The following is a 24,451-nucleotide window of genomic DNA, read 5'->3' as shown; positions in this document are numbered from 1 at the left end:
ATACACAGTGGCCTCAACAATGGCCTTGAGCATACCAACGATCGTGAAGGTGGCGCAGGACCAAGCAGTGTTTCATTCTGTTACATGTAGGGTCACCATGAGTTGGAGCTGACTCCATGGCAATTAACAACTGCAATTTATGTTACTTAAATAACTCCGAGCTCAATCAGAGACAAGGCTTTTGTTGTCATTTCTCTATATTGGAGGGTAGGGTTTTTTTTTTTTTCTAGTTCAAAAGGAAGGGGTCTTAGCTTTTTTTTTTTCTCATTTCTTGAAGCTTCTGTAGATATGTTAAAACCCAAGCCCCAAGTTTACAGTTTTTACAGTTAGTTTATTTTAATCATGTATCAAACACAGTTCACACATGGGATTTGCCTGATGCCTCAAGTCTTTGTTAACCTATAGAACTCCTTTCCTTTTTTGTTTGTTCCCTTGAAGTTTATTTGGTGAGGAAATTGGGTTAACTGTCCTGTGGTTCCCACGATCTGAATTTTGCTGGTGTTGGAAACCCTGGTGGCGTAGTGATTAAGTGCTATGGCTGCTAACCAAGAGGTGGAAACTCTATGGGGCAGTTCTACTCTGTCCTATAGGGTCGCTATGAGTCGGAATCGACTCGACGGCAGTGGGTTTTTTTGGTTTTTGGTCCCCTGTCTTCAGTATTTTCTCTAAACTGATAGTTAGGAATAGAGGCTGAATCAGTTTTTCCCCCCATGGCAACCCTGTATGTATCAGAGTAGAACTGTGCTTCATAGTGTTTTCAATGGCAGATTTGTTGGAAGTAGACTGGTAGGCCTTTCTTCTGAGGCACTCTGGGTGGACTCAAATCCATACCTTTACAGTTAGCAGCCAGGTATGTTAACCATTTACACCACACAGGAACTCCCTGATAAAATTGAGGTCTTATTTATTTATTGTTCTTGGATAGAATACTTCCTTGGTGGCACTGGGTACCTCCCATGAGGTTATTGGTTATTCACATAAGGTAGTACATAATACCTGGTTGTTTCCATGATGTTACCCTTGATCAGTGGGTTCAGGTGCCATCTTTGTCCTTTAGCTTTTCACATAAAGCTTTATTTTACTTGGCTACATTTTGGTATTAGCAGTTTTTTCTTTGTGGTGTGTTAAGTGTGTAACACACACACACTATTCCCAAGAAAGGTGATCCACCCGAATGTGGAAATTATCAAACAATATCATTAATATAACATGTAAGTAAAATTTTGCTGAAGATCATTCAAAAGCAGCTGCAAAAGTTTATCAAAAGGGAACTGCCAGAAATTTAAGCTAGATTTAGAAGAGAATGTGGAATCAAGGATAATCATTGCTGATGTCAGATGGATCCTGCCTGAAAGCAGAGAATACCAGAAAGATGTTTACCTGTGTTTTATTGACCATGCTAAAGCATTTGACTGTGTGGATCATAACAAATTATAGATAACATTGCAGAGAATGGGAATTCCAGAACACTTAACTGTGCTCATGAGGAATATGTACATGGATCAAGAGGCAGTTGTTCTGATAGAACAAGGAGATACTGCGTGGTTTAAAGTCAGGAAAGGTGTGAGTCAGGGTTGTATCCTTTCACCATGCCTGTTCAGTCTGTATGCTGAGCAAATAATCTGAGAGGCTGGACTAAATGAGGAAGAATGCATCAGGATTGGAGCAAGACTCATTAACAACCTGCGTTATGCAGATGACACAACCTTGCTTGCTGGAAGTGAAGAGGATTTGAAGCACTTACCAGTAAACATCAAAGACCACAGCCTTCATTATGGATTACACCTCGACATAAAGAAAACAAAAATCCTCACAACTGGAGCAATAAAGCCCATCATGATAAACACAGAAAAGATTGAATCTGTCAAGGATTTCATTTTGCTTGGATCCAGAATGAACACTCATGGAAGCACCAGTCAAGAAATCAAAAGACGCTTTCATCAGGCAAATTGGCTACAGGAGATCTCTTTGAAGTGTTAAAAAGCAAAGATGTCACCTTGAGGACTAAGGGGCTTCTGACCCAAGCCAGGGTGTTTTCAAATACCTCGTATGCATGTGAAAGCTGGGCAATGAATAAGGAAGACTGAAGAATTGATGCCTTTGAATTGTGGTGTTAGCAAAGAATAATGAATGTACCATGGAGTGCCAAAAGAACAAACAAATCTGTCTTAGAAGAAGTGCAACCAGAGTGCTCCTTGGAGGCAAGGATGGTGAGAAGACATCTCACATACTTGGGACATGTCATCAGGAGTGGCTAGTCCCTGGAAAAGGATGTCATGCTTGGTATAAAGTAGAAGGTCACTGAAAAAGAGGAAGACCCTCAGCGAAATGGGTTGACACAGTGGCTGCAACAATGGCCTCAAGCATAGCAACGATTGTGAGGATGGTGCAGGACTGGGCAGTATTTTGTTCTGTTGTACATAGGGTCGCTATGAGTCGGAATTGACTCGACGGCACCTAACAACAACAACATCAAAGTGTGTATCACAGTTATTACCAAAAAACAGTGATTATTAAAAATCCATTGGAAATGGATTGTAACACATTGAAATAAAAAAGAAAAATCTATCAGTCCATGATGATATCCCTCCTTCTACCTCCCCCAAAACAGTGAAAGTGAGATGGGGAGTGGAGAGATCAAAGTTCCTTTACTGAAGAATGCCAACTAATATAAATAGAAGACACGATAGAATTAGAAAAAGAAAACATACCATTTTGCAACCTGCAAGTAATGATTTAGGCAAGAGACCTCAATAGACCCTAAAGCCCTTTGGTAAAAGATTATTAGAATTCCCCATTGTCTCAAAGTACCTTTCTGTACAATACCAATTACAAAGGGAAAAAAAATACTATTACGACGCAGTGATCTGGTAGACACTGTCTCATACAAGTGATTCAACCTAATGTTATCAGCAAGTGAGACAAACTAGCATTATGTACCTATGATGCAATGGGAGGAACACAGCATGGCCTTTGGAGTATTTTTTTTAAATTGTGCTTTAGATGAAGGTTTGCAGAACAAACTAGCTTCTCATTAAACAGTACGCATATTGTTTTATGACATTGGTTAACAATCCCACGCATGTCAGCACTCTCCCTTTTCAACCTTGGGTTCTCTATTACCAGCTTTCCAGTACCTTCATGCCTTCTAGTCCTTGCCCCTGAGCTGGTGTGCCCCGTTAGTTTCATTTTGTTTTATGGTCCTGTCTAATCTTTGTATGAAGGTAAAACTTAGGAATGATTTCATTACTGCATTAAAAGAGTCTCTGGGGGCCATACTGTCAGGGTTTCTCCAGTCTCTGTCAGACCTGTAAGTCTGGTCTTTTTTTGTGAGTTAGAATTTTGTTCTACATGTTTCTCCAGCTCTGTCCGGGACCCTCTGTTGTGATCCCTGTCAGAGCAATCAGTGGTGGTAGCAGGGTACCATCTAGTTGTACTAGACTTAGTCTAGTGGAGGTCATGGTAGTTGTGATCCATGAGTCTCATTAGTCCTTAGGACTAATCTTTCCCTTGTATCTTTAGTTTTCTTCATTCTTCCTTGCTCCGGAAGGGGTGAGACTAGTGGAGTATCTTAGATGGCAGCTCACGTGCTTTTAAGACCCCAGATGCTACTCACCAAAGTAGAATGTAGAGCATTTTCTTTACAAACTGTGTTATGCCTGTTAAGCAAGATGCTCCCTGAGACCATGGTCCCCACAGTCCTAAGCCCATCAGTTTGGTCCCTCAGGGAGTTTGGATATGTCTATGGCGCTTGCACGACCTTGCCTTGTACAAGTAGTGCTGGCCTCCTCAGTGTTGTATACCGTCTTACCTTTCACCAAAGTTACCACTTATCTATTGTCTAATTAATGTTTTTCCATCCTACCCCTCCCCTCCCTTGTAACCATCAAAGATCATTTCTTTTTGTATGTAAATCTTTTCATGGATTTTTATAGTAGTGGTCTCATACAGTATTTGTCCTTTTGTGATTGACTTACTTCACCCTTTGGATTATTCTCCTCAAAAATGTTTAATCTGAATCTAACCATGAGGAAATATTAGACAAATCCAGAAAGTAGGACATTTTATAATACCCCTGACCTAACTTCAAAAATACCAGTGTGAATGAGAAACCAAAAAGGGCTAGATTAAAGGAGGCTGCCAAACAGATATGACAGCCAAATGCAATGCTTGAATCTGGCTTTAAAAAAAAAAAAGCACTCCAAAACCTATAAAACAGAAAGTGCCCCAACTGGGGAAGCTCAAATATGGACTGTATATTTAATGATACTAAATTGTTGTTAAATTTTTTGTGGATGAGGTAATGATACTGAGGCTCTGAAGGAAAATGGTCCTTGCTGTTTCTTATGTTTTATGTTTCCTACTAAATTTTAAACTCTTGAGGGCAGGGACCTTATCTAGGCACTGTTATTCCTCAAAGTACCTGTTACATAGCCAGCACTGAGACAGTTTGTTGAATCATAGATTTACTTGTTACGCCTACTTGTGGCCAACTAAAAAGGGAAGATTTTCTGCTGCATGGATGTGTGTTGTTGGAAACTTGTTCTTTTCCTAATAAGCCATTGTCTTAATCCCTTCCATCCCCCACCAAAATAATGATTTGGAAATAATTAAGGAGTTGTGAATGAGTAATCACCAGGTTAGCACACATGGCGATTCATAACTGTAGAACAAACCTTAGCAGGGATTGGGCTGTCCCAAGGTGGCATGAGTCTCCATGACTACAGAGAAGCTGCTCCAAGAGGAGGCCCCAGAGACACACGCTGCCTTTTGACTGAGGAAGCCCAGCAATGTTATAGGGCAAAATTCCAAGCAGTGTGCCCATTGCTGCTGTTTCAGACCAGTTAGTCCCAATAGAAGGAGCCCTGGTGGTACAATGGTTAAGTGCTCAGTTGCTAACCAAAAGGTTGCAGTTCAAACCTACCCAGCAGCTCCATGGAGAGAAAGACCTGGCAACCTGCTTCCGTAAAGATTACAGCCAAGAAAACCCTATGGGGCAGTTCTGTTCTATCACACATGGTCACTGTAAGTTAGTATCGACTTGATGCCAAACAACAAGTATTGTCCCAGTAGTGGGGAGTCTCAGGGTAGCACAAATGTTCAGCTACAAACTAAAAGGTGGGAGGTTCGAGTCCACCCAGAAGTGTCTTAGAAGAAAGGTCTGGTGATCTGCTTCTAAAAAATCAGCCACTAAAAACCCTATGAAGCATAGTTCTATTCTGGCACACATGGGGTCACCAGGAGTTTGAGTCGACTCAAAGGCAGCTGGTTAAGTTCCAGTATCGCACTGGGTTATCCAGGTGGCTTGAAAGAAAGGACTGGTGATATCAGGTTTCTTATCTGACTGTTCTATGCCAGCTGATGAAGACTTTCCTTCATTTCTGAGCTTGCCGGTGCTCATTTTATTGCCAGTTGATGTTGACTCTTGAGTTTGAGGATTCCCACCTTTTTTTCCCCATCTCCCATCTCAATTCTAGAAGGGGAGCTCAGTCCCAGGTGCTCTTTTTGTTGTGGTTTGTGGGGATTTCTGTTAATCCAGTTTTGGTGTCCACCAGCATCTTGAGAAGAGCCTGGTGTAACCTTTGCTCAATTTTTGTATTAATTATTTGCCCTTTTCACATTGATTCGTTCTCAGAGCACTTTTAAATTAAGAACATTGGCCCTTTATCCTATCTGTTGCACATATTTTTTCTCAGTGGTTTGATGTTTGACTAGTTTATGTTCAGTTAAAAAAAAATTGTTAAAAATGTATCAATTAACAAATATAATAAATGTTTATCAGTCTTTTCCTTTATGGCTTCTGGGTTTAATAATACCTTCCCCACTTAATATTATATAAAAAATTACCCCTGTGTTTTTCTAGTATTCTTTATAGTTTTCTGACTTTTTTAAAAAGATTAACTGATTCATCTGCAGTTATTTTGGTACTAGATGAAAGGTAGAGAATCAGTTTTATTTTTTTTTTGTGGTAAATATATATGTCACAAAACATTTGCCATTTCAGCATCCTTCACATGTACATTTCAGTGACACCAACTGTGTTCCTTATGTTGTGTAACCGTCTGCACCACCACCATTACCCTTAACAGAAGCTCAATGTCCCCCACAAGTTTAATTGTTGTTTTTGTTTCAGCCCTAGTTCTTGAACCTCCACTAGTGCCATGTCATCAGCCAGCATGACCTGCTGCCAGCTTAGCCCAGAATCTGCTGGTTCAGATTTTTAAGAGGAAATCTGATTAGTGTAGGAAGCCAAGAGATCCCCGCTTAGGGCTCAGGTATCCACCGCTGGCTGTATCAGCTGAGCCACTGAGAATAGGAAAAGGATACATGTAACTGGGGAGGAAGGCAGTGTCCCATGTTTTGCTATTTTCATTCAATCGTTGTTCATCGCCCCCCTCCATTTCTCTCTCTGTTTTTCTCTTTTTACAGATGAGAAAAGAAGTTCAGAGAGGTCATGTTGTGGTTAACCATAGAGCCAGAATTTAAATGGCTACTTGCAGTGCCATAAACTAGGTGCAAATATTATTTTATGAGGAAAATATGGTTGGAGGATCCAGAAAATTTTCACAGAGAAAGACTTAGGCCTTGAAAGATCAGAAGTACTTTTAAAACTTCTTCGTATGGAAAATTTCCAGAACAAGCACAAATAGAAGAGCATAATGAACCCCATGTCCCCATCCAGCCAGTTTCTGTAATTATCAACGTATGGCCAGTATTGTTTCATTTATATTGCACCTTCTCATCTCCACTTGTCCCTCCAGTTTTTTCAAAGCAGGTCCCAGATGTCATATCCTCGTGTCTGTAAATATCTTAGTATGAATCTTTGAAATAGATTTTTAGAAGCAGAAGCACAATATTATTATCACTTAAAATTCTAGTAATTCTTCAATGTCATTAGTTATCTAGTCATTGTACACATTTGCACCATTGTCTTATAACTTTTTAATAATTATTTGAATTATCATCTAAATAAGGGCCATGTATTACAATTGGGTGATATGTCTTCATTCTCTTTTAATCTCTAGGTTTTGTTGTTTTCTCAGTCTTGCTCTCCTTGCAGTTGATTTGTTGAAAAACCAGGGCAGTTCATCTTGAGAAGTTGCCTGTAGTCTGACTTTTGCTCCCTGTATCCCCATAATGTTTACCATATTTCTTTGTCACCAGTGTCTCCTGTAAAGTTGGTTGTTAGTTCCAGACTTAAGCAGATTGATTCAGACTGGATTTTTTTTTTTTAATTGGCAAAACTATTTTATAGGCGATGTTGTATATCTCCATCAGGAGGCACACAAGATGTGGTTGATTCTTTTTGCCTGTTAGCGATTGATGATTATTATTGTGATGATCATTGTCATGATCGATCCAGTATTTTGTGAGCGGTTACAAGACGGTGTGGTTAATAACATTTTGATAGTCTGAGGCTGGCAGAAACAGGCAGTGAGCATACTCTAGATGGACAAAAGACAATGAGCAAAGATTGACTAGGTGTGAACAGTCACTAGGCAGATGGGGCTGGAGTGAAGGATTTGCTATAAGTGGCAGTGAGAGGGAAAGATGTGGAGGAAATAGGATGCCCAGCAAAGGAATTTGAACTTGAGGGTGCTGGACAGCCCCTGAAGGCTTTTGAGCAGTGGTGGCTACTGCCATGCCAGCCTGGGTTGGCATAAATGGGAGAGTGATGTACTGGGAGTCTGGGAGACCTTTCAGGGTGCTATTGCAGAAGTCCAGCAAAGCAATGAGGAGGCTAGAACCACTATGCTGGTAATGGGCGTGTAAAAGGAGAAGCAGATTGCCATGGATTGAACTGTGTCCCCCCAAAATATCTGTCAACTTAGCTGGGCTATGAGTCCTAGTATTATGTGATTGTTTACCATTTTAAGTGATTTCCCTGTGTGTTGTAAATCCTATCACTATGATGAAATGACTTGGATTAGTGGCAGTTATATTGAGATACATAAGATTAGACAGTGTCTTAAGCCAATCTCTTTGAGCTATAAAAGAGAGAAGTAAGCAGAGAGACAGGGGGACCTCAGACAACCAACAACTCAGCAGTGCTGGGAGCAGAGCCAGTCCTTTGGACCTGAGGTTCCTGTGCTGAGATGCTCCTAGAACAAGGGAAGACTGATGACAAGGACCTTCCTCCAGAGCCAGAAGAGAAAGCCTTCCCCTGGAGCTGACACCCTGAATTTGGACTTGTAGCCTACTAGACTGTGAGAGAATAAATTTCTCTTTGTTAAAGCCATCCACTTGTGGTATTTCTATTATAGCAGCATTAGATCTACTGTCCTTAACCAGTGGTTTGACATGAAGGCCAATAACTGGGAGACAACTCAAAGATTGTTGAGGTATTAAGCCAAAGAAGTTTGAAGGGTGCTGGTGCCGTTAACAGACAAGAAGAGGTCAAAGATGGGAAAGAGAAGAGTTGGAAGGTGTATTTGAAATATTGCGGAAAACCTCCAAGTGGGAAAGTTGACAAAGCGGTGAAAAAATGGAAATCTGCAGGTCCAGAGGTGGCCAGAAGTGATGTGACTTGAATCATCAATTGCTGTTTCACTTTCATACAGCTGTAGTATTGCCATTCTATGTGTGTCTTCTTGTTGTACTTCTTATCCCTCTACAAGGTAGCATTTAAAAATCTAAGTCGACCTCAGCTGTCTGAAATACTCAGAATTTTAATCTCTCTGGAGAGCTAAATTTTGGACATAGCTGCGAGGCATCCCTAGGCAAAAGTCTTTAAAAAATGTTCACCACTTTCAGTGAAAACTTTCTACAACATTTGGTGCCACTTCTCATCTTACAGGACCCACTGAACAAAATTAAATTTCTCTATGTGATAAATCAAGGACCCTGTAGTATGAGCAGTTTGTGACTGGATGCTAAGCTAAAGATTGGGAGTTTGAACCCATCCAGCAGCACTGTGGAAGACTGACCTGTTGTTGATCTGCTTTCATAAGGATTACAGCCAAGAAAACCCTATGGAACAGTTCTACTCTGTAACCTGATCGCCATGAGTTGGAATCAACTCCAGGGCAATAGGTTCGTTCTTTTGTTTTGGTAAGTCAGGATCATTGTTGCAAGTATCAACTCACTGTACTTTCAGTGTAGGCTCTCTCCAGGGCTGTTCAAGGAAGGAACAGGGACTTTTTTGAGTTTTCCTATCTCCTTTTTATTTTATCTTCTGGTTTTTCTGTTTACTTTGCTCTCAGCTTATTTCTCGCAGTGTGCCTCCTTGTCATAACCTCTCTACCTTCTATCTTTTTGTTTCTAATTTTCTCCGAAAGGCAGTAAAATTATAGCTAAAATTGTGGACTCTATGTATAAATTCTGGCTCTGCCACTTACTAGCTGTGTGACTTGGGCAAGTCACATAACCTTTCTGAACCTCAATTTTCTCATCTATAAAAGGGACATAATTGTGCCTACTTTCTGGGGTTGTTGCGAGGGTTAGTGTGTTATTTGTTAAGCTTAGAACAGGGCCTGAGACATAATAGCAAGCTTTACCTAAGGTTAGCTGTAGGTTTGGAACATAGAGAAGTTGTTTCAAAACCAAAAACCAAACCCAGTGCCATCGAGTTGATTCCGACTCATAGTGACCCCATAGGACAGAGTAGAACTGCCCCATAGAGTTTCAAAGGAGCGCCTGGCGGATTTGACCTGCCGACCCTTTGGTTAGCAGCCATAGCACTTAACCACTACGCCACCAGGGTTTCCAGAGAAGTTGTTTAGAGTCATGTTAAAAGTCCATGGGCTGTGGGAGAGTGGCGGAGGGCTCACTGGAGTAAAATGGTGTGTGGTCTCCAAGATGAGGATCCTGGCCATGCAGAGGGTTCTTTGTCTTTTCCTTTTTGCATCCTTCTGGGTTCTTGACTATGCGTCACTTGGATAAGGTTGATGCATAGCAGAATTTTGAACACTTAAGGTTATTATTTAGTAGAAGCAACATTTTTTATTGTCCTTTCACTTGTTCCTTTCTCCTTTCTCTGCATTTATAAAGTTAGCTATTCTTTCTTAGAAGCCATTTTAACTTTTTATGGCATTATCTGGGCTCCAGCAACTTGTGATCTCCTAAGTAGAGCCTTTCAGCACTTTATAAATATGTCATATACTTTTGATATTCCTTTGTTCCCCACCAGGAACACACATCCCAGTCTTCAGAACAGCACAATCAGTTTTTATTCATTTAAGGAGCAGTAGTAATTTGACATTTGCTAATATGTAACAAATTATATTGGGAGCAGTAATTACAATTGCAGCTGGTTCCTAATTATACTGTAACCTTGATGCTTTAAAAAATTGAGGCTGAGTTCAGCATATAGTACTGGAGTATAATAATCTGCATTAGGCAGGTCTGTCTGCCTTCTACCAAACCATGAACATTTATGTATTATAATCCCAAACCAGAAGGACCTTATTATAAATTGGTGCCTGCTACAGTGTTGTCCAGGGGAACGATTCGTAAGGATAGATTTAAAGTCTCCCTCTTTGGTCCCTCTTTTAATGCCCTCTTGGCATATCCTCTAGGTATTAGAATTAGCATCAAAATGATCTCGGCTTTGGGGACATTTTTGGCATTGTGCCTTAAATTATCCTGCTTTCTCATCTGAAAAATGGGCTTATTGAAGACTCTTCACCTTGAAGAGCTTTAGTGATATATTTAAGCAAGATTAGACATAAAGTCTTTAGCACCATGCCTAGCCCAATAAAAGTTAGCTGATCCTTGTTATTGCTATTATAAATTAATAAAAAGATCTAGCTGTAGAGACTTCCCCTCTCTGCCTGCCCCCTCCCCGCCTTCATTCCAGCAGCAGTAGGGTCTTATTTCTGCCCCCCTTCAACCTTGTGATAGTCATGTGGTAGTCGTACACTTTGTACCCACCATTCCATTTGGAGCATAGTCTCTGGTTCATTTGATAGTGTACCCTCTGTGCTTGGTACTGGGCCCCAGTACATTTTAGGCTTCTGATAGACATTTGTGTTGCATGAATAAGTGAATGGAGTGTCACTATTTCAGGCAGTAGTTCTCAACTGGGGGCAATTTTGCCCTATAGGGGACATTTGACAGTGTCTGGAGATATTTTTGATTGTTGTGTCGTGCGAGGCAGGGTTTGCTACTGGCATCTAGTGGGTGGAGATTAGGGATACTGCCAAACATCCTCCAAGGCACAGGACAGCCCTCACAACAAGGAATGATCCCACCTACGGGGCTGAGGTTTAGAAACCCTGATCTAAGGCTGTGGCCATGTGGACAAGGCATGGGTCATAGGGCAGACTGACCTGTGTTTGACCTTCAGTTTTCTCAACTCCAAATGAAAAGAATTTGACCTGCCTCAAGGGTCGTTTGAAGATAAAGGAAGATGGAGATTACGTAGGTACGTGCTTAGTGAAGTGACCTTATAAGGTTCATCTTGATGGTCCTGGCTACCCATCATCTTTTGACTATACTTTTCAGTATTGGGGGAAATCTCCATGTTGTAATAAGGCTGCCTCCCACAAAATATGAGTCAGAACTCAATCCACATCTTTCCTTGCACATGACCTGTTGTTGTTGTTGTTAGGTACTGTCAAGTCGGTTCCAACCCATAGCGACCCCATGCACAACAGAACGAAACACTGCCCAGTCCTGCGCCATCCTTACAGTCATTGCTATGCTTGAGCTCATTGTTGCAGCCACTGTGTCAATCCACCTCCTCAAGGATCTTCCCTTTTTCCACTGACCCTGTACTTTGCCAAGCACGATGTCCTTCTCTGATCTCTGCTGACAATATGTCCAAAGTATATAAGACGCCTTCTCTGATCCCTGCTGACAGTATGTCCAAAGTATATAAGATGCTGTCTCACCATCCTTGCTTCTAGGGAGCGTTCTGGTTGCACTTCTTCTGAGACAGATTTGTTCGCTCTTTTGGCATTCCATGGTATATTCAATATTCTTCGCCAACACCACAATTCAAAAGCGTGTTAATTCTTCTTCAGTCTTCCTTATTCATTGTCCAGCTTTCATATGCATATGATATGATTGAAAATACCATGGCTTGGGACAGGCGCACCTTAGTCTTCAAGGTGACGTCTTTGCTTTTCAACACTTTAAGAGGTCCTTTGCAGCAGATTTGCCCAATGCAATGTGTCGTTTGATTTCTTGACTGTTGCTTCCATTGGCTATTGATTATGGATCCAAGTAAGATGAAATCTTTGACAGCTTCCATCTTTTCTCCATTTATCATGATGTTGCTTATTGGTCCAGTTGTGAGGATTTTTGTTTTCTTTATGTTGAGGTGCAATCCATAATGAAGGCTGTGGTCTCTGATCTTTATTAGTAAGTGCTTCAAGCCCTCTTCGTTTTCGGCAAGCAAGGTTGTGTCATCTGCATAACGCATGTTGTTAATGAGTCTTCCTCTAATCCTGATGCCTCATTCTTCTTAGTGTAGTCCAGCTTCTCAGATTATTTGCTCAGCACACAGATTGAATAGGTATGTTGAAAGGATACAACCCTGACTTACACCTTTCCTGACTTTGAACCAATCAGTATCCCCTTGTTCTGTCTGAACAGCTGCCTCTTATTCTATGTAAAGGTTCCTCATGAGCACAATTAAATGTTCTGGAATTCCCATGCTTCACAATGTTATCCATAACTTGTTATGATCCACCCAGCCGAATGCCTTTGCATAGTCAGTAAAACACAGGTAAACATCTTTCTGGTATTCTGTGCTTTCAGCCAGAATCCATCTGACATCAGCAATGACATCCCTGGTTCCACATCCTCTTCTGAAACCAGCACATGACCTAGGCTCTGCCAATCAGATGCTCACATGTGGGGCACAGATTTGGAAGAGGGCCACATGAGGAGGCCGATTGTGTGTGAAGTTCCCTTGTCAGCTGCCTTGCTTTTGATTGGGGGATCTGAGGTGAATTTCTCACCAGGCTATTCTGTGGTGGTTTTGAGCATGGTTGGTGGAGCTTTGACCTCAAACTGGTTCTTCAGCCTCCCTAATAAGACATAACAAAAACATTTTAATAAGTTTTTTTGTTTAACCTTCTGACTTTTGTTTCTTCTTTCTAATAAATGTTGGATCTTCCCAACCTCCATTTACAATTGGGATTAGAAATATGTCTTGCTCTCCACTTCTTCTTTTTTTTTTTTTTTTAACAGTAGTTAGTTAATAATAATCACAACCAACATTATCACTTTAGGATTTACAGAGCATCTTTTCTTTGTTCTAATTGGTCCTTAGGATAACTATGAAACAGATAAGGTAGATTTTATTACCATTTTGCCCATTCTCTAGATGAGGTAACTGAAACTTAGAGATGTTAACTGACTTGCCAGGAGTCACTGAGTTACCTGCACAGCTGGGACCCAAGTCTTTAAAGCTGGTAATGTCTGGTTATTTAGAATGAACAAGTGTCTCCTACTGTCTCCTTAAGGAGTTGAAAATATAAACAGTTGGAAAAATATCTATTTCAGAATAGACTCGTACTGTCTCCTGTCAGTTTTTTACTCTTGGAACCTTTGCTGGAATGTTAGCTTTACTTTAATGACAATAAAACTAGTGTGTTTAAAGCTTTTTGGCATAACAGAACTGATAGCTAAAACATCACCATCCATATTTAACATTTATACTCTGTTTTTTCTTAATACCATAATTCTAATGATGTAGTTTTGTAGTTGTGTAGTGTCTTTCTAGAATAGTGCAGCGTTAAATCTAGCACACTTCCCAGCCTACTAAATCCTTCTGATAAACATCTACAACACCCCTGAAACGACCTGCTTGTGTAATTACCCAGTAGGTTAACGTTGTGGTGTCTGATGCTTTCTAAGTCAACTGTTGAATGATATGAATTTTGAGGGTTGATTATGCAGAAGTGCTGTGGTTTGAAGAATGCTTAACATGGCATCTTGCCTGAATATTAATGTATATTTCAGTTGCTTTTTCATAATTAGCGCTCTTCATTTATTAGAACTTAAGGAAAGTGTACAATTAAGAATAGGTGACTCTGGTTTCAATAAAAAAAATTTTTTTTTTTAATTTGATGTGACACCTGTCTTTCTTCCTCTCAGATTAATGGTAACTGTGTGGTTTTTGGGAATGCCAAACTTTGCAGAGAATAGAATCCACTCTAGCTGGTTTAAACAGAGGGAGATTTATTACAGGGTGTCTTATTAAATGGCTTACAGAATTTGTTGGGAAGGTGAAGAAATAGACTTTAGGTTGAGCTCTCAGGAATGACTTCCAGCTCCTTGCAATAGAACTGGCCGCCAAGGGAGCCCTTGTTTCTTGTATAGTCAGGAAACAGCTTGCCAGATGGGGCAGTGTTTCAGAATCATACTGCCATTGACCCAAGCAGGAAGTTGCTACAAGAAAACCAGACACTTCAGCAATGATGCTTGCTGGCAGAAATAGCAAAAATGTGGCCTCCAAATTCCAAATCTTTGCCTTCTGTATCTACCCAACTTCATCTGATTGAGGGGAACCTAGGACATATAGCTGCAAGGGAGTCTGGAAAATGTAGTTTTAGTTTTCCAGCCTCTATAGCACAGAAAGATAAACAAGAAGGAGGGCAGACCCAGCTTCTGAGTTACTAGGTTACAGTCAAGACTGCCTTTCATAGGGTTCAGGTGCAAAGAATACACTTACTTCCTCAGGTACAAAAGACTCGGTAGGAATGTGTCTCCCTCACCATCCACCTCCTTCTCTGTCTCTGCATGCATGCACACACACTATCCTGCTTTTGATGAGTTGCCTCTTGTGGCTTTTGTATCATAAGCTAAGGTAAATAATTACTTCAGGACAGTAGAATTATCGGGGTAAGCCTGTGTTTGTTTTGGCTTCCAGGCTATTCAGCTTTGGGAAAGTGATAGGGGAAGTGTTTGAGTGTCGGTGGTGCTGTACAGTTTATGATTTAGCAGCTGAGGTTGGACCTTTGAGTTCTAACCTTGTGGTTCTTAATCCAGCCACACATTATAATCTCCTGGGGAGCTTTAAAGGTACCCATTCCAGAGATTTGACTGGCCTTTGGTAGGGCCTGTGCCTTGTTGTTGTTGTGTGCAATTGAGTTGATTTTGACTCATAGCAATCCTATAGGGCAGAGTTGAACTGCCCCATGGGGTTTCTAGGCTGTAATCTTTACTGGAGCAGATCGCCAGGTTTTTCTCCCGTGGTGGGTTCAAACCTCCGACCTTTCGGTTGGCAGCTGATCCGTTAACCATTGCACCACCAGGACTCCTTGCCTGGGCTTAGGAAAACCTAGAAGCCTCTCAGGTGACTTGCACGTGCAGCTGAAGCTTGGAATCATGGTTCTAATCAGTTGGAATTGAACATTATCTAATGCTGTGGTTCTTAAGCTTTAACACTATCTAGATTGCCTGTAGGGCTTATTAAAGCACAGATTGCTGGGTCTTACCCCCAGAATATCTGATTCAGTAGGTCTGGGGGTTGTTGTTGTTAGGTGCCACCGTATTGGTTCTGACTCATAGCAACCCCATGTACAACAGAACGAAATGCTTCCCGGTCCTGTGCCATCCTCACAATCATTGCTATGTTGTGTAGGTTCTGACTCATAGCAACCCCGTGTACGACAGAACTAAACACTGCCTGGTCCTGGCGCCATCCTCACAATCATTGCTATGTTTGAGCCCATTGTTGTATTCACTACCCAAAACCCAGTGCCGTCGAGTCGCTTCCGCCTCCTAGCGACCCTAAAGGGACAGAGTAGAACTTCAGCCTATCTCTTTAAGGGTCTTCTTATTTTTTTGCTGGCCCTCTGCCTTATAAAGTATGATGTCCTTCTCCAGGGACTGGTTCCTCCTGATAACATGTCGAAAGTATGTGAGACGATGTCTCACAATCCTTGCTTCTAAGGAGCATTCTGATTGTACTTCTTCCCAGACAGATTTGTCCATTTTTCTCGCAGTCTGTGGTATATTCAGTATTCTTTGCCAACACCATAATTCAAAGGCATCAATTCTTTGGTCTTCCTTATTCATTGTCCAGCTTTTGCATACACACGAGGCGATTGAAAACCCCATGGCTTAAGTCAGGCGCACGTTAGTCCTCAAAGAGATGCCTTTGCTTTTTAACATTTTAAAGAGGTCTTTTGTAGTAGATTTGCCCGATGTAATACATCGTTTGATTTCTTTACTGCTACTTCCGTGGAAGTTGATTGTGGATCTAAGTAAAGTGAAATCCTTGACAACTTCATTCTTTTCTCCATTTATCATGATGATGCTTAGTGGTCCAGTTGTGAGGATTGTTTTCTTTATGTTGAGGTGTAATCCATACTGAAGGCTATAGTGTTTGATCTTCATCAGTAAGTGCTTCAGGTTCTCTCAGCTTTCAGCAAACCAGGTTGTGTCATCTGCGTATTACAGGTTGTTAAATGTCTTTCTCCAATCTTGATGCCACATTCTTTTTCATGTAGTCCAGCTTCTTGGATTATTTGCTCAGCATACAGATGGAATAAGTATGGTGAAAGGATACAACCCTGACGCATACCTTTCCTGATTTTAAATCACTCAGTATCCCCTTGTTCTGTCCGAACAACTGCCTCTTGGTCTACGTAAAGGTTCTGCACGAGCACAATTATGTGGTCTGGAATTCCCATTCTTCTCAATAATTTGTTATGATCTACACAGTCAAATGCCTTTGCATAGTCAATAAAACACAGGTAAACCTCCTTCTGGTATTCTCTGCTTTCAGCCAAGATGAATCTGACATCAGCAATGATATCCCTGGTTCCACATCCTCTTCTGAATCTGGCTTGAATTTCTGGCAGTTCTCTGTGGATGTACTGCTGCAGCTGCTTTTGAATGGTCTTCAGCAAAATTTTGCTTGTTTGTAATATTTATGATATTGTTTGCTAATTTCCACATTCTGTTGTATCACCTTTCTTTGGGATGGACACAAATATGGGCGTCTTCCAGCTGATTGGCCAGGTAGGGTGTGATAATCTGCATTTCTGAAAGTTCCCAGGTAATGCTGCTGCAGCTCAAAGCAGTGATGCTTTGAGAAACACTGATTTAAAGGAAGATACCTATCTGCTAACCAGAAGATTGGCAGGTTGAGTCCACCCGGCAGCTCCCTGGGAGAAAAACCTGATGATCTGCTGCCTTAAAGATTGCAGCCTAGAAAACCCTACTGTGTCAGATGGGGGTCATTATGAATCGAAAACGACTCCACAGCACCTAACAACAGCAGCAACATCTGATGTCTTGCTAACTGGGAAAGTTTTCTTCTTTAATCGGTAGTTACAGAGCATCTACTTAGCGTCCTGTTCTGTGCCGTAGCTGGGGATACAGAGGTGGATGAGATGCCCTAAAGAGATCATTGTCTCACGTGCTTAGAGCTTCCTAGTCTAAGAGGAGAGCTTTTCTTTTCTTTGAATTTTATTCTTCAAATAGATATCCCTTATTTTATGTAGATTTTCTTAGGTTCACTTGCAAATGCTATTGATGACCTATTCACACTGTTATAGTTGATGTTTTATCTTGTCAAAAAGCTTTACTTTATCAGTGATCCTCAAACTTTCCTCCATTGAACATTGATTCATTGAATTGAGCTGAAATTTCTCTACTTAAATAATGGTAGACTTTTTCCAGTTAGTGGAAAAAATTTAATGCATAGAGTTTTCCCAGTTTTAAGCCTCTCTCACTCTTTCCTTTAACTTGGCATTAGAGTAAAATGTTACCTGATTGAATATATAATTCTTTGTTGATTTAATAGCACATAGTAATATTTCATAGTCATCTGCAAAGAACTCCTTTCTTTCTTAGTGTTTTGCTGTCTACGTTTGAAAACTATTTAAAACTCTTGATATAAAAATTTATTTTAACGTAGGAATCAGTTTTTATAAATGTTAATTCGGAAGACTAATAATAAGGAAAATCAGGCAATTAGATGGTAAGAATAGTAACTTTAAATATTATATATTTTTTTATCCATATATATGTATATATATACGAGCCCTGGTGGCACAATGGTTAAAAGTTATGGCTGCTAACCAAAATGTCAGCAGCTCAAATCCACAAACCGCTCCTTGGAAACTGTATGGGGCAGTTCTGCTGGGTTCTCTAGGGTTTCTGTGAGTCGAAATTGACTCGATGGCAATAGGTCTTTTTTTTTTTCATTCATCTATAAGAAGAAATATGCACAGGTAGTCCCCAGCTTATGATGTATTCGAATTACAGTGAACCACACTTAGGACCGTCTGTTTTTTTTTTTTTTGGTTGTTTGTACATCTTTTCATTAGTAATATATACTGCATACAATGTTGCAGTGCATAAAAGGTCCATACAGACTTCCACTAATTTTCTGACTAGAAACACCACCCTCATTCCCTGGGATAATCCAGATGATCCAGAACCTTCCCCAAATGGAGTTACTACTGCAACTGACAAAATGCCAACATCGTCCTTTTTTTTACAAACATGTGTTTTTTTTAATGTAGGTATTAAAATTGGCACGAATCAAAATGAGAAGAAACAGCTGCAAACATCCATTAATAATCAGAACCTGTAATGTATGAAGTATGAATCTAGGAAAATTGGAAATCGTCAAAAATGAAATGGAATGCATAAACATCGATATCTTAGGCATTAGTGAGCTGAAATGGACTGGTATTGGCCATTTTGAATCGGACAATCATATAGTCTACTATGCTGGGAATGACATCTCGAGGAGGAATGGTGTTGCATTCATCATCAAAAAGAACGTTTCAAGATGTATCCTGAAGTACAACGCTGTCAGTGATAGGATAATATCCATATGCCTACAAGGAAGACCAGTTAATGCGACTATTTTTCAAATTTACGCACCAACCACTAGGGCCAAAGATGAAGAAATAGAAGATTTTTATCAGCTGCTACAGTCTGAAATTGATCGAACGTGCAATCAAGATGCATTGATAATTACTGGCGATTGGAATGCAAAAGTTGGAAACAAGAAGGATTAGTAGTTGGAAAATATGGCCTTGGTGATAGAAACAATGCCGGAGATCGAATGACAGAATTTTGCAAGACCAACGACTTCTTCACTGCAAATACCTTCTTTCACCAACATAAACGACGACTATACTCGTGGACCTCGCCAGATGGAACACACAGAAATCAAATTGACTACATCTGTGGAAAGAGACAATGGAAAAGCTCAATGTCATCAGTCAGAACAGGTAACAGACCATCAATTGCTCATATGCAGGTTCAAGCTGAAACTGAAGAAAATCAGAGCAAGTCCACGAGAGCCAAAATATGACCTTGAATATATCCCACCTGAATTTAGAGACCATCTCAAGAATAGATTCGACGCATTGAACACTAGTGACTGAAGACCAGATGAGTTGTGGAATGACATCAAGGACATCATCCATGAAGAAAGCAAGAGGTCACTGAAAAGACAGGAAAGAAAGAAAAGACCAAGATGGATGTCAGAGGAGACTCTGAAACCTGCTCTTGAGCGTCCAGCAGCTAAAGCAAAAGGAAAAACTGATGAAGTAAAAGAACTGAACAGAAGATTTCAAAGGACCTCTTGAGAAGACAAAGTAAATTATTATAATGACATGTGCAGAGAGCTGGAGATGGAAAACCAAAAGGGAAGAACACACTCGGCGTTTCTCAAGCTGAAAGAACTGAAGAAAAAATTCAAGCCACGAGTTGCAATAGTGAAGGATTCCATGGGGAAAATATTAAATGATGCAGGAAGCATCAAAAGAAGATGGAAGGAATACACAGAGTTGTTATACCAAAAAGAATTAGTCTATATTCAACCATTTCAAGAGGTGGCATATGATCAGGAACCGATGGTACTGAAGGAAGAAGTCCAAGCTGCTCTGAAGGCTTTGGTGAAAAACAAGGCTCCAGGAATTGATGGAATATCAATTGAGATGTTTCAACAAACAGATGCAGCGCTGGAGGTACTCACTGGTCTCTGCCAAGAAATATGGAAGACAGCTTCCTGGCCAACTGATTGGAAGAGATCCATATTTATGCCTATTCCAAAGAAAGGTGATCCAACAGAATGTGGAAATTATAGAACAATATCATTAATATCACACACAAGCAAAATTCTGCTGAAGATCATTCAAAAACAGCTGCAGCAGTATATCGACAGGGAACTACCAGAAATTCAGGCGGGTTTCAGAAGAGGACGTGGAACCAGGAATATCATTGCTGATGTCAGATGGATCCTGGCTGAAAGCAGAGAATATCAGAAGGATGTTAACCTGTGTTATTGATTTTGCATTTGACTGTGTGGATCATAACAAACTATGGATAACACTGCAAAGAATGGGAATTCCAGAACACTTAATTGTGCTCATGAGGAACCTTTACATAGATCCAGAAGGCAGTTGTTCGGACAGAACAAGGGGATACTGATTGGTTTAAAGTCAGGAAAGGTGTGTGTCAGGGTTGTATTCTTTCACCATATCTATTTAATCTGTATGCTGGACAAATAATACGAGAAGGTGGACTATATGAAGAAGAACAGGGCATCAAGATTTGAGGAAGACTCATTAACAGCCTGCGTTGTGCAGATGAAACAACCTTGCTTGCTGAAAGTGAAGAGGACTTGAAGCACTTACTAATGAAGATCAAAGACCACAGCCTTCAGTATGGATTACACCTCAACATATAGAAAACAAACATCCTCACAACTGGACCAACGAGCAACATCATGATAAACGGAGAAAAGATTGAAGTTGTCAAGGATTTCATTTTACTTGGATCCATAATCAACAGCCATGGAAGCAGCAGTCAAGAAATCAAAAGACGCATTGCATCGGGCAAATCTGCTGCAAAGGACCTCTTCAAAGTATTGAAGAGCAAAGATGTCACCCTGAAGACTAAGGTGCTCCTGACCCAAGCCATGGTATTTTCAATGGCGTCATATGCATGTGAAAGCTGGACAGTGAATAAGGAAGACCGAAGAAGAGTTGATGACTTTGAATTGTGGTATTGGCGAAGAATATTGAATATACCATGGACTGCCAAAAGAACGAACAAATCTGTCTTAGAAGAACTACAACCAGAATGCCCCTTAGAAGCAAGGATGGCAAGACTGCGTCTTACATACCTTGGACATGTTGTCAGGAGGGATCAGTCCCTGGAGAAGGACATCATGCTTGGCAGAGTACAGGGTCAGCGGAAAAGAGGAAGACCCTCAACGAGGTGGATTGACACAGTGGCTGCAACAATGAGCTCAAGCATAACAACGATTGTTAGGATGGTGCAGGACTGGGCAGTGTTTCGTTCTGTTGTGCATAGGTTCGCTATGAGTCGGAACCGACTCGACGGTGCCTGACAACAACAACAACATGTATTAAAATATATTTGTAAACTTACATGTAATTTTCCAACCCCCTAAGACAAATAAAGATCAAATTTATAAAGAGACTGATAATAAAAAGGCAATAATAATAATAATAATAATAAAGATACTCCACTTAATGTCAGAACCAACTTATGACAGAGCCATTGGAACAGAACCCCAGTGTAAATCAGAGACGACTTTATAACTGTGAAAATAACCTGAAGTTTCATGACTCTTGTAAAGCCCAAGAACCAACCAAGGCTAGTAATACCAAGCTTGTGTGATGAGAAGTGTGCTTTCTGAATAGCTTCCTGAATTGGTTTTAAAAAGGTGGTTGCATTTCTCTGGCTCCCTTTTCCCAGCTTATAGGACTTTCTGAGTAATGTTTTTGCCAACAGATAGACTCTATCTCATTATACCTTCAGAACACGGGCACTTCTAAGTGTAGCTTTATGTTGTCTTCAGTGAAGCTATACAAGTTCCTGCATCATTGCAGATGGCACCAAAACAAGAAGATAAAAATGGGAGGTAGAAGTCGAAATGGAAATTCTAAATAGCCCACAGCATTTAGGGGTCAGGAGTGGATGCAATTAGTGCAGTGGCTATTAGCAAGTTTTCTGAATCTATTCCCTCTTGAACGAAAGTTACCACGCCAGTTGTTGTCAAGTTGACCTCTCTTTATAGCGACCCCATGTGTGTCAGAGTGGAACTGTGCTCCACGGGGTTTTTAGTGGCTGATTTTTCAGAATTGCCAGGCTTTTTTCTGAGGTGCCTCTGAATGGAGTTGAACTCCCAACTTTTTAGTTAGTAGCTGAGTGCATCAACCGTTTGCACCACCCAGGGACCCCAAACAAGTTATTTATGCTTAAATAGAGTGTGCCCAGGACCGAACATAAATCTCAGCAGGCATCAAGGAAATTTAATAGTGGTTATGAACCATTCGGAGGGGCCCTGGTGGCCCAGTGGTTAAGAGCTGTGACTGCTAACCAAAAGGTCAGCAGTTCAAATCTACCAGCCGCTCCTTGGAAACCCTGTGGGGCTGTTCTACTCTGTCCTATAGGGTTGCGATGCATCAGAATCAACTCAGTGACAACAGGCTTTTGGTTTATGAATCATTTGTTGTATGTGGAACTTTGGGTTTGTTTTCCAGAAGTAGCATTTAATGAGGCTAAGATAGCAGAGGGGACGATGAGTTAGGATGGCCTCATTGTTTCCTTGGTGGTTTGGTAAATGCTTTTGAAGATCCATGATTTCTCTTTGTCTCCCTCCACCTGGTTTCTCTCCTCCTGTTGTGAACATGTTACTCATCATTTAAATTTATTTAGGAGTAAGCATGATAGAAAATAAACACCATCAGATAAATAATACAAACAATAACAATAATAGGTGCTGTTTATTGAGTGCTTTCATTGAGGCCCTTTTGGTGCTAAGCGCTTCATGTAATTACCTCACATCACCCTTCCTTCCGTCTAGGACTTCATGTTTTAGAGGTAAGGAAACTGAGGCTGAGAGGTCTGAGAACTTGTTCAAGGTCACACAGTTAGTGAGTTTAGAGGTCCAGTGTGCTCCCCAGTCCAGGTAGGTCTGACTCTAAAGCCATATTCTTTTTTATTTTTAAATAATATGTCTTTTTTTTGTTGCTCTTGAAAATACACGCGGCAGAACATATACGAATTCAGCAATTTCTGCCTGTCAGTTCATTGACATTGATTACATTCTTCAAGTTGTACAACCATTCTCACCCTCCTTTTCTGAATTTTTCCTTCCCTGTTAACATAAACTCACTGCCCCCTGAGCTTCCTATCTAACCTTTTGAGTTGCTGTTGTCAGTTTGATCCTATATAGAAAGGTTCTTTAAAGAGCACAATTCTCAAGGTAGGGCCCTATTCTTAATTACAGCACTGGGCAGGCACTATCAACCTGTTTTCTAGAAGCAACTGGAATTGATTTCTAGGTATTTACTATATTATATTAGCCATTAACATGAGTTATGATCAGTTTGAAGCTGCCTATAATGTAACATAGTAGAGAAAGCCTCGGAGGGTGGAGAGAAGATTTGGGAGCTGATGCCAGCTCTGAAAACACTTAGACATTTAAAGCACAAATTGGCACTTAGGGAGACTTCTGGGAAGTAATTGACCCCTTCTGAGCCTTGGTTTCCCGTACTGTAAAATGGGGAAAATACTGTCTATCCTGTCTGACTCTCGGATTTGCTGTAAGGATCCAATACAATAATAGACATGCTTAGAAAACTATAAAGTGTTCTATACATTTTAGGTGACGTGATTTATAAAGTGTTGTCTCTTAAATTTGCTGTGATCTTGGGGTTACTGTACAAATTGTTTTCATTTGTGGTCACAGACCTGTGAGAGTTAGAAAGTGAAACTCTGGTTTCTTTTTCTCACAAAGGCGTAGTCCTGGTGGGGCGCATCAGCTGTGCATCTCGGATCAGTCAGTGGAAGAGTGCCATGGGAATTCAGGGTAGGGAGGTTTACTCTGAAATAGCATTGCCCAAGGATGTGCTATATGATAGTTCACTTTGTAAAAAATTTCCTTTGCTTTTAGAAAGAAAACCAACTAAGAGCCTAGAGTCACCCTATCCCTTTTAAAAAAAAATGTTACTTGTGAACTGTCATGGAGAACTCTTCCCATGGAGGAGCGAATTGGCTATGCTGTCAAAGAAGAGCATAAAGAGGACTTTTATACCATCCCATCTTCTCCAGCAGTGCTCTTCCCTCTATACCTTTCTCAGAATACAACATGAGGGAATCCTTTCCTGAAACTGTTAGGGAAGCAGTACTGGCAGTCTTAGGTTGGTTAGTGGTCTCCTTCTCCCTTCTTAGTTGAACAGTAAGAACACTAAATAAATCAGGATTTTGAAAGAAATTAAGAATTCTTATAAGTAAAAATAACATTGGCGGTTGCAGGTAGTCTAGTAAAATGTGAAAGTGTTATCAGTGTAGCTTTGGGAAACAGGCTGACCTACCAACTGGTTTCAGAAAGACCACCTCTCCCATTCCAGTGATCAGTTAATAAAATTATTCCTGACGGTGGCGGGCCAAGGAATTCAGGCAGTTGAATACTTAGAGACAGAGAACCCATTGTCCAAAGATCTCAGAAGAGCCTTTGCAAACACACAGAAAGGATTTAGAACAATTT

General features: G+C 40.6%; 1 protein-coding gene across 1 annotated transcript in view; it reads left to right on the top strand.

Annotated features, from left to right (window-relative positions):
* Positions 1–24,451, top strand: part of SLC25A13 (solute carrier family 25 member 13) — a 240,578-nt gene that overhangs the window by 13,234 nt on the left and 202,893 nt on the right. The window lies entirely within an intron of this gene.

This window comes from Loxodonta africana, chromosome 8 (assembly GCF_030014295.1).
Source record: "Loxodonta africana isolate mLoxAfr1 chromosome 8, mLoxAfr1.hap2, whole genome shotgun sequence".
NCBI lineage: Eukaryota > Metazoa > Chordata > Mammalia > Proboscidea > Elephantidae > Loxodonta > Loxodonta africana.
The sequence above is the reverse complement of the archived record's forward strand: the minus strand, read 5'-3'. Positions and strand labels throughout refer to the sequence as shown.